This window comes from Molossus molossus, unplaced genomic scaffold (assembly GCF_014108415.1).
Source record: "Molossus molossus isolate mMolMol1 unplaced genomic scaffold, mMolMol1.p scaffold_m16_p_6, whole genome shotgun sequence".
In the NCBI taxonomy this organism is placed as follows: Eukaryota; Metazoa; Chordata; class Mammalia; order Chiroptera; family Molossidae; genus Molossus; species Molossus molossus.
This window is the reverse complement of record NW_023425399.1, coordinates 48,456,661-48,472,490: the sequence shown is the minus strand read 5'-3', so window position 1 is coordinate 48,472,490 and position 15,830 is coordinate 48,456,661.

Below are 15,830 nucleotides of genomic sequence, written 5' to 3'. Positions count from 1 at the left end.
ATTTATTTTCAGCTTTTATCTCTGGAATTATATGTTGATCCCATACATATAGATTGATTTTGTTCAGGTAGATAATGAAAAGTCAAGTGGAAAATTACACAATGGCACTCACAATCCTGGTCTTATATCGGTATATAAATTGGTTTATTATTTCATTTTAAATAGGCACTTTTTTTTTTTGGTACCAGGATAACTTCAAATTTTATCATGTTCTCAGCCTCACTGAATTTTCTTTTGTGGGAGGAAGTGGGGAGGGGAATAGAGAGAGTGATTTCTTTGCTCCCTTTGCTAATTGTATTGGCTAAATGAGCTTTCCCAGAGTCCTTGCAGCTTTCTGTCACTGACTTCTGTGTCACACATGCGGTGTATATAACTCCGGGACCCTTCTGGGCCAGAACAAAGATATCCACCATATACATCTCATTACATAGGCGAGTATTTTTTTCACCCCAGGCAATTCTTAATTTTGTCACAAGGACTGAAAGAGTTGAGTTCTGCACCATACCCCCAGCACCAAGAAACCAAGGGTGAAAGGGTGGCAGCCAGATAAAAGCCACTACCAAGGGACAGCTCAAAGCCAGAATCCTGGAGGAAGTGTTATTAATAAACATCTTCTGGACATTTGGTAGCCTGTGGAGCTTGCTCCAGCTTAAAGCAATTAATTCAAGACACTGACATCTACTCTCCAGGTCTTTGACAGCTTGGAGCTGAAATAAAAATGCTAGTTCTCCGGGGAAGAGAAGAGGCTGGCTAGCTCTTTTCTGGACTGTTTGCTTATAGGCCCAGAGAGCAACCTTCCTTGCAGAATGAAATGCAAGGGCACAAACAATGTACCAGGGAAAGAATAGAAGATGGGAATGAACAGTTTGAACTATTTGCTCAGCAGAAGGGCACCACAATGCCGGGGCAGTGGTTTTCCCAGGCATCCACTGTCCCTTCTCTGGGGTCTTTTGTTGTCTCCTGTCTTCTTTGGCCAGATAAGAGCACAGCTGCAGCATTGCGGCTAAGTAAGGCTGCACTTATCCCCCTAAATCTCGGGGTGCCTTTACTGTAACATGTTAGCCTCCGCTCTGTTTTACTTTACAAGGCCATGGTGAGGGAAAGAATGGAAGAATGGAGGATGGCGAGGGAAGATAGGGTTATAGCATTCCCTGTGTCTCATTTCTGATTTTTTGCGTTGTTGTTGTTTTGGCTGTGATCAGACACATCTTATGGAGTATCTAAATTTAAGGTTCAGTGATTTGTACTGATCTCCAAGTCAAAAATTCGCCTTTTGGCAAATGGCAGGGAAGGAGATGTGTGTGTAATGTAGGGACGTGGGGAGTGGGTTAAGGCAGAATTTTCAGTTTAAATAATCAGGCTTTTCAGACAGCCAAAAAGAGGAAAACATTTTGAATTGGCAGTTTAAAAATTCTTCAGTGAAGATTTGTCACTTCTAAAAATCATTTTGGAATTCTCTGTTCCACACTTGTTTTGTTTAGAATCCTAATAAATAGAGGTTACTGGATTGAGTAAAAAGGATGAACCAGAGATAGGACATAAATTATACTTTTGTAATTGCCATAATTTGCAGCTCTACTCAGAGTAAATGTCATCTAAAGTATCAAAGTGATCTTTCACATTTGCTCTTTTAAAGGCAGAGCCTATTTTAAATGCCATTAGAGAAAGTAGACATGATGATAACATAAAAATAAGCACAAACTATCATTTGCCTTAAGTTGATTTTAAAGTGTAGGTGTTCCAATTTGGTGGGTTTTACCACCAATTGTTGGTTTGGGGAGCCAGACTAACAATGCTTAAGTCTGTTGTAATAAGGTTTATTTACCCTGAATGGTTTTATAAGGTGAAAAAGTAATAAGTTTAACACCAAAGAAAATGAATGGTTTAGTACCATGATTGAATTAAAAATTTACAGGCCAGAAGCCCACCTTCTGGGAAATAGGACGGTTCAATGCTATGTTTTTTGTTTGTTTGCTTTTTTGTTTTCACATTGACAAAACTCCAAGAAAACAAAACAAAAACCTTATGTATATTTTTCCTGCTGGGTGGTCAGAAGAAAAGGCCAGGAAGCCAAAGGCCTCCCATTGAGACTCCTCTGCGAAGAGAAGAGCCGACTTCTCCTCATGCTGCTCTCTGAAGATGAGAGTACCTGTCTGTCTTGGTTTTGTGCTCTGCGCGCCCGGGAACAGCCACACGCCTCCCCTGTAGAGAGGACAGGGGGTTCTCGGAAGGAAAACACCCACCTGACATGTCCCACGCTGGACTCAAGACATCCTGTAAAATGTCCATGTGTCCATTGTCCAGTAGAGCTGCTAGGTAGTGTTAAGGGCTGTATTAAATTTAGTTAAAAGGGTGTGTGTGTGTATACACACAGGCTCTGGGCTGTAAGTAATGCAGGGAGAGGGGATGGAATGTGGGGGAGTACTATTTAGACATTTGCAAGTGTCTGATGGCACCATTAAAAAGGGGATCCTATAAAATTTTTCATTTTTGCTATCAACGTATTTGGATAGATGGTAACTTCTTTTTCTATAAGGATTATAATAAAACGGCCAAGCACCTGGTCTGTATTTTCTTTGCAAGCACAAATTGTAAAATTTTATATTTAGTACAGAAATGTTATCACATAATAGAAGAAAAACACCCTTTTATTTCCTGATTAGGTGCTTAGACTAAATGTATTCCAGCTTTATGAAAACTGAGGCCAAGATGAGGAAACTGTAGTCTGACTGGTAAATGTGTTTTTTCTCTCTGACTCTTGACATATAGAACAATTTGTCTAGAAAAAATTTTCCGACATGGCATTTTAAGTGTGATCTGAAGAAGATGTTGAATTATTGTGGATAACCCAGAAAAAAGGACTTTCTTCCTTTTGAGAGCAAGGCTTTCCACGTGAGGAAAATGTTTTTCTACTGCCAGTTTTTGCAAAGAATGAATGTGCAACTGCTATGTAGTATAAAGCTGCACATTTAAGGAGGCCTCCAAGGAAAGAGTACCACAGCAGAGGGCAAATGCACAAATAATGAATGGAGTTTGAAAGACTGTGGTCAGAAGCAAGGAGCAAGTGATACTGATCTTATGTGAAACTGGCTTGGCCATCACACCAGCTGCTACAGGGTTTGATTAATGAGGCATTAAGGAGATCGAGTGACACTTACAGCTAGTTACTTAAGGTGCTAATTTCAAAACACTTTGAGATAGACAAAGAGACTGCTCATAATGCAAAGTAATTTGTGGTGTGTTCCTGGTGGATGCATTTAGTGAAGCAAATATAGTTATGCAGAATTTAAATTAAGGTTGACACTAATGTAAACAGAGCCCAAGAACCACTGTCCAATAATTTGATGAGGGCACAGGTTTTAATCAAGCCTCTTCCACTAAAATAGCAATTTAAATCCCTATCGCTTAAACTGGATAAAATGCTTAAGCCATGAAGGTTGGGGGGCAGAGGGGCGGGATAGAAATTTACCAGAAAGGAATAAAAAAAAAACCAATATCTCTGGGGAAACTATGACTAAATTTTGACCCAACAGAAGGATTCATGTTGATTTAAATATCAGGTTGATTTCAAGGCCAGATTCTGGGAATTTGAAGGCATTTGCCATGTATCTTTTCTGTTGTTGTGAAGTGTTAATGTAACACATGCTGGTAATACTGATCTCAGAATAAAAACGATCCTGGTAATGAGAAAAGGGAGACTCTAAGCTGATTAAAAAGCCCAGAGTATTTATTTTATTTATTAAAAGGAGAAATATTACATCCTTGCCCTGCCCACAACTGATTTCTACTTAAACTGAAAATTTCCAAATTGACTAAGGGGGTGGGGAGGCAGTGTGGGGTACTTGAAACAAGTCTGGTTAACCATCCTAAGGGTTAGCTTTTACAGAAGGTACACACACTCATACGTGGCTTTTCCCTGGTTTGTTAGCTTATTTTCCTTACTAAAGATCAGTAAGGGAGAGATGGGGTGTGGGGGTCAGCTCAGGAATTAACATTAATTAAAATGCCAGCAGCCCAGGTTTTGGGGCCTGAGAGGCCTTATGCATGGGAAACAAAATGAAACAAAATAGCAATTTATTCTGTCACTGCTCTTGGAAACAAAAACAAGTGAAGGTTGGTATATCTCTTAGGGTAATCCTGACTTGACTGTTGGCCAAGGATTAGAAACATGAGGGCATGCTAAATTCTCTGAATTGTGATCTTACTGCTCCAGAGCACATTCATGATGTAAGGGAAAGGAATTTGTACAAAGAGGTATGTTTTTAATACCTATTCCAAAGAGGGTTAAAACATTAAAAAAAAAAATAGTAGTAACATAAAGTGCTCTGAAAATGCTCCTGGCAGTCATATGTATTAATGGTGACCCATATTGTGGAACTTAGTCAAGAGTGAAAGATGAGGGGAAAACTGGATACTCACATTTTGAGGACAAATGAGCATTTTTCTTGATCCCAGCATCACCAGTAAGATAACATGTCTTAAGTGCACAGAAACTGAACCCAGTGTGGTTAAGGTCATGCAAGCAGTAAGGGCAGGACCAATCTGCCCTGATTCTGGAGCCCATGTCGTCTGTCCCCTTAGGAAAGAGCCCACCGCCATTCTCTGTGGCCCCTTTGCCCGTGCGGTGGTTGGGAAAACTCAACTCTATCTTGGTTACCTGAGGTAGGCCAAGAGAGTTCAAACTCCCTGCCAAGAGAAGTATATCTAAGAGGGGAAGGGGAAATTTGATACCACCATCCCTCAAAATTAGAGAAAATGAACGGAAAATGCAGCAGTATGAATCATACCTTCAAAAACAGTGATTCTGAAAATACTGAGTCCATATTGCTCTCTACAAAAAGACAGACTCTTTGGTGTTTGAACTTCAGGGTCAGAGGAGAGAGGACCGACATCCTTGGAGACTATTGGGAGGTGCTTCAGAGAGGACTTAGACAGGCAGCCTGAAGGCTTTTCTTTCTCTTATATGGATAAGGAGTAGCAGAAAGTGCATGGGGATGGTGGAATGGGAAGAGAGAAGCATGCAAGGTGGACATGGAATGTCAGAGTGTCTTCCAGAATAGTGGAAAGAAAGAAATAAAAACAACTTATAAAATAATGACTTTGGGGGCCTCTAGGGTTTGGGAGTGTTTTGGGCTCCTCTTGGGCCCTGTCTCCCAGCCTCATTTCACTACTGATGCCTGCTGAGACTGTGAAGAGCCATCCCGGAGGGCTGTGATGCACCTGGAATTAACACAGAATGCTGATTTCTGCCTGTGGGAAGCACTGCACTGTATGTGCTGGCCAGAGTTTGGCAAAGTTACTTCTAATAGCAGTTCCCAATCCCTGGTGGACAGGGGTACGTGCTGCTCCTCTGGGAACAGCTCTGATAGGCATTCTGTTCAGCTCCTCACAGGGTCCTGGTGGGTTGAAGCCCTTGCTACCCATGGCAGTGACCAACCCAATGGTGCTTTCCAGAGTTGGCTTTTCTTCTTCATGGCCTCATCTTCTTCAGCTTCCTTTGTCCCCATCCCAGAATTCACATGCACACACCTTCCTGTTTCCAGCTGAGAAAGTTCTCCTCCATGCATCTCCATGTGCTCGCTGGCCCTGTCCATCAGTCCATGCAGGAGCAATGTAGGATAACCACTTAGCTCTACCCTTTCTTTTATCATTCTAATCAAATTCTCTACACCTCATTCCTCTGCGATTGCTGGTCACATGATCTCAAAATCATCTGATTCTTTTCTCCTCTGATACACTGGTGCACAATTGACTTGAGGGTTACATTTTTTTTTTCTTTTAATCCTCACCCAAGGATATTCTTTTCTGTTGATTTTTATAGAGAGTGGAAGGGAGGGGGAGAAAGAGAATCACTGATGTGAGAGAGATGCTTTGATTGATTGCCTCTTTCACTCACCCCAATGGGGGCCAGGATTGAACCTGCAACCCAGGTATGTGCCCTTGACCAAGAATTGAACTCGAGATCCTTTGGTGCATGGGCCAATGCTCTTACCACTGAGCCACACCAGCCAGGGCTGAAGATTGCGTTTTTATCCTTGCTGTCCCCTGATGTGGGTGAAAGGCACAGAAATGCCAATTTGTCTCTTTTGGCTTCAGTCTCTCTCTCTCTCTCTCACTCTCTCTGTTTGTCTCCTAGAAGATTAAAAAAAAAAAAATTCACAGACCATTTAAAAAAAAGTTTGGCCCTGGCCGGTTTGGCTCAGTGGTTAGAGCATCAGCCTGCGGTCCCGAGAGGCCTGGGTTCGGTTCCTGCTAAGGGCACGTACCTCCGTTGCAGTTTGTCCCCGGCCCTGGTTGGTCGTGCGGGTGGCAGCCACTCAATGTGTCCCTTTCACGTCGATGTTTCTCTCTCTCTCTCTCTTCCTCTCTCTCCCTCCCACTCTACCTGAACAAAAAAATGGAAAAATGTCCTCGGGTGAGGATAAAAAAAAAAAAAAAAGTTTGCTTCTCAGAGTTTCTTGGAAGTTAATGATTGTGATGTGTTTTGGACTCATTTTGCGTTATAGAAACCTAGGGTGGAAAAAGCCTTCTCATTCATTTTATCTGTGAAAGAAATCCAAACCTGTTTCTCCTTCCCTACCTCTAGATTTGGAATCTCAGCGCAAATCAACAAGGTTGCTATGGTTTTTTTATGATTATCTTAAGAATTTGTCTCAAGTGAGACTTAAGTACTGCCAGGAGAAGGTGCTGGGATCCCAACCTGCTAGCCCACTGCTCTCAGCTTAGCACACATCACCCACTTTCTTCCTTCCTGTCTCCTGTGTTACCAATGCCTCCTTCTGACATACAAAACCTGCTTTCTTACAAGAACTAAGATCTTTTCGTCATGTAACTCTGGGCCAAGACCTCTACTGACTTCCTTTTAGTGTAAAAGAGATGACTAATTCCTTTTCATCACCTATAAAGCATTCTCTGTTCATAGGAAATGTTGATTCAGACCAACAGGACCCCTCCGAAAGAACCCGTGACCCCTCAATAGTAGGAAGGCCACTGAGAGGATCAGGTTGTCTGGGGAAGGCTCTTTCCTGGCACCAGCAATAGTCTCACCTAGTCATCCCAATTGACACCTGGTTCTCTGTGCTCATGAGGGTGCTTGTCAAGTGGCAACATCTGTAGTTGGGGTCTCCTCTCAGGGAGGTACCTGGGAGTAAGAAGACCCTTGCCCTGTATAAACATAGATTGAAATGGGTTGGCAAATAGGTTTTTCGGTCTGAAAATAACTATTGATAAATAGGTGTAGTGATTGGCTGGAAGGTTCTTCACTGAAATCCTAAACTCCTGAGACTGACATCCTTTATCCTAATGTAATGCTTCTAATAAGCATTTTGAGGGCCAGTTCCAGGATAGAGTGGTTTCTCTCAGACTTTTATCTCTAGCTTTTTTCACTTCCTTTCCTTTTGCCTTCTCCCTCACCTCCTGGGCCCAGGTTTGGGCTCCCAGGGGTTTCATGCCTCTTTTGTCAGTCTTCAAGTTTCTATCCCCGCCCGCAGGCTCTGCCATGTACAGAATCATTAATAACATGGAGTATTTTTAACTTACTCTTCAGAATTCTTTATATGTACAGTGGCATTGGCAGCCCCCCAGTGTATTTATTTAGCAAATTCATTACACAGGAACTGAAGCATTTGGGTATTTTTCAGATAAATAGGTTAATATTTTATTTCCTTAAAATGTTATTTGGCACATGACTCATATTTTTAGAATATCCCCTAAAAATGGGTCTCCTGCTTATTTATTAGAATTTTAAAAGAAATTCAAAGGTAGAAGAGTGGGTATTGATGGCATAGGAAATTTCTGGTGTTATCTGAGCATACCAATTATTTGCAAAGTTAGAATAATGCCAGCTGGGATGACCATTGGCTTAAACCAGCAGGGCATTTTTCATGTTCTTGTGAAATTTCAAATTCACATTCTTTTGTTACTTGAGAGTTTGTTGGTCAAACTATTAGCAGTATCTCAACTCTCCCTTTCTTTAATTATTTACAAAATCCTGTTAATTCTTCTTTCGTAATATCACATTTATCACTACTTTTCCATTTTCTCTGCCAGTATACGTCCTTTATGACAAGGAAAATCAGCTTCTAGCACCACCGGTGTTACCAGCAGCAGCTGGTTTCTAGAAGTCTGTGTCAATGTTCACGGAGGGTGTCAGTTTGTGCAAGTTGTCCCCCTACAACTATCACTGTATTTTTCATTAGGCATTTCATACCTTTTTTTTAAAGAATATGTTTTATTGATTTTAGAGAGAGCAAGAGAGAAACATTGATGAGAGAGAAACAATGATCGGCTGCCTCCTGCATGCTCCCTACTGGGGATCAAACCCACAACCAGGGCATGTGCCCTCTTTAGGAATCAAACTCTTGACCTCTTGGTGCATGGGATGACACTCAACCAACTGAGCCACAGCAGCCAGAGATCCATACCTATTATTTCAATGTCAGTGACAGACCACTTTCTGAACATGGCTTTCATTTTAGAAAAATCATCTATAGTTTGCTATGGATATGAACACATAATTTTAAAATTTAAGAACAGCTGGTGTTTTATATGTATTGTCCTATTTGTCTATAGAATCACAAATATTCTGATAATCAAACTAGGTTAGATTTTCTGTAAGAAACTGAGAATTTGTATTTTCCTGCCAACATAGTGAAAGGTATTCAAAATTCACAATAGGCAGATGGGACAGATAGCATCTGTACCCACACGTCAATCTGAATTTCACCGAAAGACAAGTCTCAGACATTTGCATCTTCTGATGTGATACAATAGGAAACATACAGAGTTTTTGACAAAAATCGAACATGAACCTCATCATCGATCTAACTCCTAGCTGATAAGAAATACAGGTGACAAAGGAACCTGTTAAATGGCATTATGTGGGTGGTGTCAGTAAAATCCAGATGGTTGGAAACTTGTATTTCAGCAAATAATCAAGAAGAATAAAAAGAAGGAGGATGAACTTATAGATTTAAAAAGATGGAAAACATGTTAGACAAATGCCATGTGTGGACTTTGCTTGGATCTTGATTTCAATGAAAGCACCACCCCAATAGTATAAAATAATTGGGCGAATTTAAATACTAATTGGCTATTCAGGAATTACTGTTAACTTTTTAGATGTAGCAAGGACAGTAGGCTATACTTTTAAAAGTCTGTATCTTTTAGAGTAGCATTCAAGGAATTATTTAAAGAAGGGTGATTTAATATCTAGAACTAACTTTCAAATAAACTAGCTGAGGGACAAAGTGCATAGAGTAAAGATGAATCTGGATTGGTCCTGGGTTGGTAACTGTGGGATCTAACAGACATGATTTACTTTTCTCTCTAATGTGTTTGAAAATTTCCAAAATACATTGGGGGTCATATTTATTAAGATATTTGCCCCAAATCTCTCAGTGATTTAATGGTCTAATTAGATGGGATTCTAGAGGGCCATCTTCCTGTCCACTCAAGACATATGCTCTTCTCCTAGACTCCTTCTCAATTTCCCACCTAGTAGTGACTGTTGGCCTAGTTGAAGAAGTCTTCTGTAGGTGATGCTGAACCTGCCTGGCTACTTTAGTTCTTCCCGGTGTTTTGTTTGCTAACAGAGCACTTGCAAAGGTTGAACTCTGAATCACAAACCTAGTGGCAATCTATCCTTGACCATGGCAGTCCTAGACATCATTCATCAGCCTCTCCTTCTTGAAAGACACATTTCCACAGCTTCCATGACGATGCAGCTACTGATTTTCTTCTGAAGATGTAACATGTTCTTAACTGTCCATCCTTCTAGCCATCCATAAAAGCTGTTCTTTGGGTCTGGGTTCAGCTCTCTGTTCTTTCTGTTAATTACTCCATCTGAGAGGCTTCATCTGCTCTGAGTACAGGCATCACTTTTGTTTGGAGTATTTTCCACTCAGTATCTAGACTTGCCTCCCTCTTAGGCTTTTCTGTCTCACCTCTTCAGCTGCTTGCCAGCCATATCTACTTGGAAATTCTGTCATTTCCTCATATCCAGTGTTTCCTCAAAGTGAATTCCTTCTCTCACTCTCCCCTCCCGTACTTCCTGAAGCACAATATTCATTGCCAGCTCCTCTTTCATAATACCTCACCTCTCACATTGATCTTCTTTTCTATACTTACCTCCAATACTCATGTTTGGGCCCCACCATTTTACCTTCTTGCTGACTTTCCCAGCATCATTCACTCTGTGGACTGGCATCTAAAAAGTATCTTTGAACCTCTCTTCTCTGGTACTCAACCCTCCAAGGCCATCAGAGAGTTTGTATTTCTTGCAAGATAATATTCTCAACATATTTTTCACCATTCTGTATGTGATCTCAAATTACTAATTCAGTCTCATTGTTTACCACACAAATTCTACCCTAACTTCCACACTGACAACATCTTTCCCCAAAGTTCTGAACTTTTCCAGTTCCTTCCTCTTGAGGGTGAGGCAAATCCTAAATGTTTCAAGACCCAGGTCAGCAGCACTCAGGGATAGTGACACCATTGTTAGTTTGTCTCGTCTGACCATAACTTTGTACATACTGAAAGATGAATCTGATTTGACAATTCCTCTAAGGTGTATGGTCTTAAACCACTATTCAACCTCTCTGGTGCATTTTAAAATGGAGATCAACCCAACTCAAATGCCCACCCTGTCTAGATAAGCTGGGCACTGTGCTGGGCCGCTTGAGCGCATAACAGTTAACTTGTTAATTTCCTTTTTTTTATTAATTAATTTTTGTTACAGATGTTTCTCCTTTTCCCCCCACTGATTCCCCCCTCCGTCTCCCTCCCTGCCCTGTCCGCAGCTTTGTTGTCAATGTCCATTGTTCATGCATACATGCATATAAGTTCTGTGGATTATCTCTCCCCTACCACCCCCTCTCCTGGGGATTGTCAGTCTGTACCCCACTTTCACGTCTCTGGGACTAACCCATTCCTCAGACGGTTACCTTCATTATATTCCACAAATAAGTGAAATCATATAATACTTGCCTTTCTCTGTTTGGCTTGTTTCACTTAGGATGATACTTTCCAGGTCCCTCCATGTAGTCTCAGAAGATAAGAGATCTTTCTTTCTTACAGCTGCATAGTACTCCATTGTATATATGTACTACTGCTTTTTTATCAATTCGTCTACTGATGGACACTTGGGCTGTTTCCAGATCTTAGCTATTGTAAATAGTGCTGCTACAAACATAGGGGTACATATATTCCTTCTGATTGGTGTTTCAGGCTTCTTAGGGTATATTCCTAGAAGTGAGATCACTGGGTCAAATGGAAGTTCAATTTTTAATTTTTTGAGGTAACATCATATTGTTTTCCATAGTGGATACACCAGTCTGCATTCCCACCATCAGTGTACTAGAGTTCCCTTTTCTCCACACCCTCGCCAAAACTTGTTGTTTGATGATTTGTTGATGGTGACCATTCTCACAGGTGTGAGGTGATACCTCATTGTTGTTTTAATTTGCATCTCTTTGTGACTAGTGATGTTGAGCATTTCTTTATATGCCTCTTAGCCATTTGTATGTCCTGTTTGGAGAGGTGTCTATTTAGTTCCTCTTCCCATTTTTAAATTGGGTTCTTTGTCTTCCTTTTGTGGAGTTGTATGAGCACTCTATATATATTGGAAATTAACCCCTTATCTGATATATCATTGGCAATTATACTGTCCCATACCATGGGGAGCCTTTTCGTTTTGATGATTGTATCTTTTGCTGTGCAGAAGCTTTTGAGTTTGACGTAGTCCCATGTGTTCATTTTGTCCTTTGTTTCTATTGCCTTAGGTGATGTATCAATGAAAATTCTGCTGCATATGTCTGAAATTTTGTTTTCTACAGTTTCTTCTAGGATATTTATGGATTCATGAGTCACATTTAAGTCTTTTATCCATTTTGAGTTTATTCTTTTGTATGGTGTAAGTTGATGGTCTAGTTTACTTTTTTTGCACGTAGCTGTCCAATTTTCCCAACACCATTTATTAAAGAGGCTGTCCTTACTCCACCGTATGCTCTTGCCACCTTTGTCAAATATTAATTGTGCATATTGCCTTGAGTCCATTTCTGGATTCTCTGTTCTGTTCCACTGGTCTATATGCCTGTTCTTGTGCCAGTTCCAGTCTGTTTTGACTACAGTGGCTTTGTAGTATACCCTGAAATCTGGTAATGTGATTCCTCAACTTTGTTCTTCTTTTTCAAGATTGCTGTGGCTATTCGAGGTCTTTTTTGGTTCCATATGAACTTTTGAAGTACTTGTTCTAATTCTGTGAAGTATGCCATTGGTATTTTGATGGGGATTGCATTGAATCTATAGATTGCTTTGGGTAGTATGGACACTTTAATGATGTTTATTCTTCCAATCCATGAACAGGGTATGTGCTTCCACTTTTTTATATCTTCCTCTATTTCTCTTTTAAATGACCTGTAGGTTTCTGCAAATAGGTCCTTTATTTCTTTGGTTAAGTTTATTTCCAGGTATCTTAATTTTTTTTTTTTTTTTGCCACAATGATAAATGGGATTGTTTTCTTAGTTTCTCTTTCTATGAGTTCATTATTGGTGTATAAGAATGCCATTGATTTCTTGACATTAATTTTGTATCCTGCTACTTTTCCAAATTCATTTATAAGTCTAGTAAAATTTTGATGGGGTCTTTGGGGTTTTCTACGTATAGTATCATGTCATCTTCAAATAATGACAGTTTCAATTCCTCCTTTCCAATTTGAATCCCTTTTATTTTTTCTTCCTGTCTGATTGCTGTTGCTAAGACTTCCACAACTATGTTAAATAAGAGTGGCGAAAGTGGGCATCCTTGTCTTGTTCCTGTTCTTAAGGGAAATGCTTTTAGTTTCTGCCCATTGAGTATGATGTTGGCTATAGGTATTTCATATATGGCCTTTATTATGGCTAGATATAATCCCTCTATTCCCACATTGCTGAGTGTTTTTATCAGAAATGGATGCTGGATTTTGTCCAAGGCTTTTTCAGCATCTATTGATATGATCATGTGGTTTTTATTCTTCAATTTATTTATGTGGTCTGTCACGTTTATTGATTTGCAAATATTGTACCAGCCTTGCATTTCTGAGATGAATCCCACTTTGTCATGGTGGATAATTTTTTGGTGTATCGATGGATCTGATTTGCTAGTATTTTGTTCAGGATTTGGACGTCTATATTCATCAGGGATATTGGCCTGTAGTTTTCTTTCTTGGTAGTGTATTTTTCTTGTTTTGGAATTAGCATTATGCTGGCTTCATAAAACGAGTTTGGAAGTCTTCCTTCTTCTTCAATTTTTTGAAATAGTTTGAGGAGAATGGATGTTAGTTCTTCTTTGAATGTTCGGTAAAACTCCCCCATGAAGCCATGTGGGCCTGGGCTTTTGTTTGCTGGGAGAGTCTTGATTACATCTTCAATTTCTTTTGTTGTGATTGGTCTGTTCAAGTTTTCTATCTCTTCCTGGTCCAGTTTTGGGAGACTATGTGTTTCTAGAAATTTGTCCATTTCACTTAGATTGTCGAATTTGTTGCCATATAATTGTTCATAGTAGTTGTTAATGATCATTTGAATTTCTGTGGTGTCAGTTGTTACTTCTCCTCTTTCATTTCTGATTTTGTGTATTTGGGTTCTCTCTCTCTGTTTCTTGGTGAGTCCAGCTAAGGGTCCATCAATCTTGTTCATCTTTTCAAAAAACCAGCTCTTTGTTTCATTGATTCTTTGAATTGTTTTTGTTTTTTTTTTTTTGGACTCTATGTCGTTTATTTCTGCTCTGATCTTTTCTATTTCCTTCCTTCTCCTTGCTCTGGGGTTTCCTTTTGTTTGCTCTCCAGTTCTTTAAGTTGTGAGGTTAGATAGTCTATTATAGATTTTTCTTGTTTTTTCTTGGTAGGCCTGTAGTGCTATGAACTTCCCTCTCAGAACTGCTTTTGCTGCATCCCATAGATTTTGTGTTGTTGTGTCTTCATTTTCATTGGTTTCCAGGAAGTTTTTAATTTCTTCCTTGATCTCCTTGGTAACCCATTAATTGTTTAATAACATGCTATTTAGCTTCCATGTGTTCAAATGTCTTTTTATATTCTTGCAATTGATTTCTAGTTTCATGCCATTGTGATCTGAGAAGATGCTTGATATGATTTCTGTCTTCTTGAACTTGTAGAGACTTAGTTTGTGTCCTAACATGTGGTCTATCTTTGAGAACGTTCAATGTGCACTTGAGAAGAATGTAAATTCTGTAGTTTTGGGGTGTAATTCTCTGTAGATATCTATTAAGTCCATTTGGTCTAGTGCTTCATTTAGAGTCTTTTTTTACTTCCTGATTTTTTGTCTAGAGGATCTATCCAGTGATGTCAGCGGAGTGTTGAAGTCCCCTATTATCATTGTATTGCTGTCGATTTCTCCTTTGAAGTCCTCTAGAAGTTTTTTGATATATTTTGGTGCTCCAATATTGGGTGCATATATGTTTATCAAGGTTATATCTTCTTGTGGAATAGATTCTTTCAATATTATGTAGTGTCCTTCTTTGTCTCTAGTTATAGCCTTCATTTTGAAATCTATTTTATCAGATATGAGTATTGCTACCCCATCGTTTTGTTTTTTTTCTCTTTCTTTTCGTTTGCTTGGAAGATTTTTTTCCATCCCTTCACTTTCAATTTATGTAAGTCTTTTGTTGTGAGGTGGGTCTTTTGTAAACAACATATAGATGAGTCATGCTTTTTTATTCAATCAGCTACTCTGTGTCTTTTTATGGGAGTATTCAATCCATTTACATTTAAGGTGATTATTGATATGTACTTATTTATTTTGTTTAGTGTGGTTATATTTTTCTTTCTATTTCTCCTGCTAAATACAGCAGTCCTTTTACATTTCTTGCAGTGTTGGTTTGGTACTAATGTATTCCCTTAGCCTTTTTTTGTCTGGGAAGCTCTTTATTTGCCCTTCTATTTTGAATGATGGCCTTGCTGTGCAGAGTAGTCTTGGATTCAGTTCCTTGTTTTTCATGACCTTGATTATTTCATGCCAGTCCCTTCTAGCCTGTAGTGTTTCTTTTGAGAAGTCAGCTGAGAGCCTTAGGGGGTTCTTTTGTAAGTAACCTGTTGCTTATCTCTTGCTGCCTTTAAGATTCTCTCTTTATCTTTAATTTTTGGCATTTTAATTACTATGTGTCTTGGTGTGGGCCTGTGTGCTTCTTGAACTTGAATGCCTTCTTCCTTTACCAAATTAGGGATGTTTTCTGTCACTTTTTCTTTGAATATATTCTCTAACCCTTGCCCATTTTCTTCTTCTTCGGGGACTCCTAGGATGTGAATATTATTACGTTTCCACTTGTCCCACAGTTCTCTTAAGTTGTCTTCCTGTTTTTTAATAGTTTTTTTTTTTTTCCTTTTGGTTTTCTGATTTGTTGATTTTTTCTACCCTGTCTCATAATTCAGTGATCCTGTCCTTTGCTTCCTCTACTCTGCTTCCAATGTTTTATTGTGTGTTTTATTTCTGATATGTCATTTTTTATCTCTTCTTGGTGGTTTTTAATTTCCAGTTGGCTTATTTTCAGTATCTCTATGTCCTTACTCATGCTGTTGAGGTTCCTCAAGATCATGGCTCTCAATTCTAGTTCTGTTAACTTGCTTAACTGCACCTCATCTTCGGTAGAGGTCTCTTGTTCTTTCATTTGGCTTTTGTTTCTGTTTTTCACCATTTTGGGTATCACTGTGGGCTTTGTAGTCTGCCAAATTTTCCCTGTGGGTGTTGGTGTTCTGCTCTTTGTGGCTCCCTCTCCTGGGTTTGGATGAGGCAGGCAGAATCCAGTTTAAACACCAGTCCAGTCTTAACTCTCCTGGTTA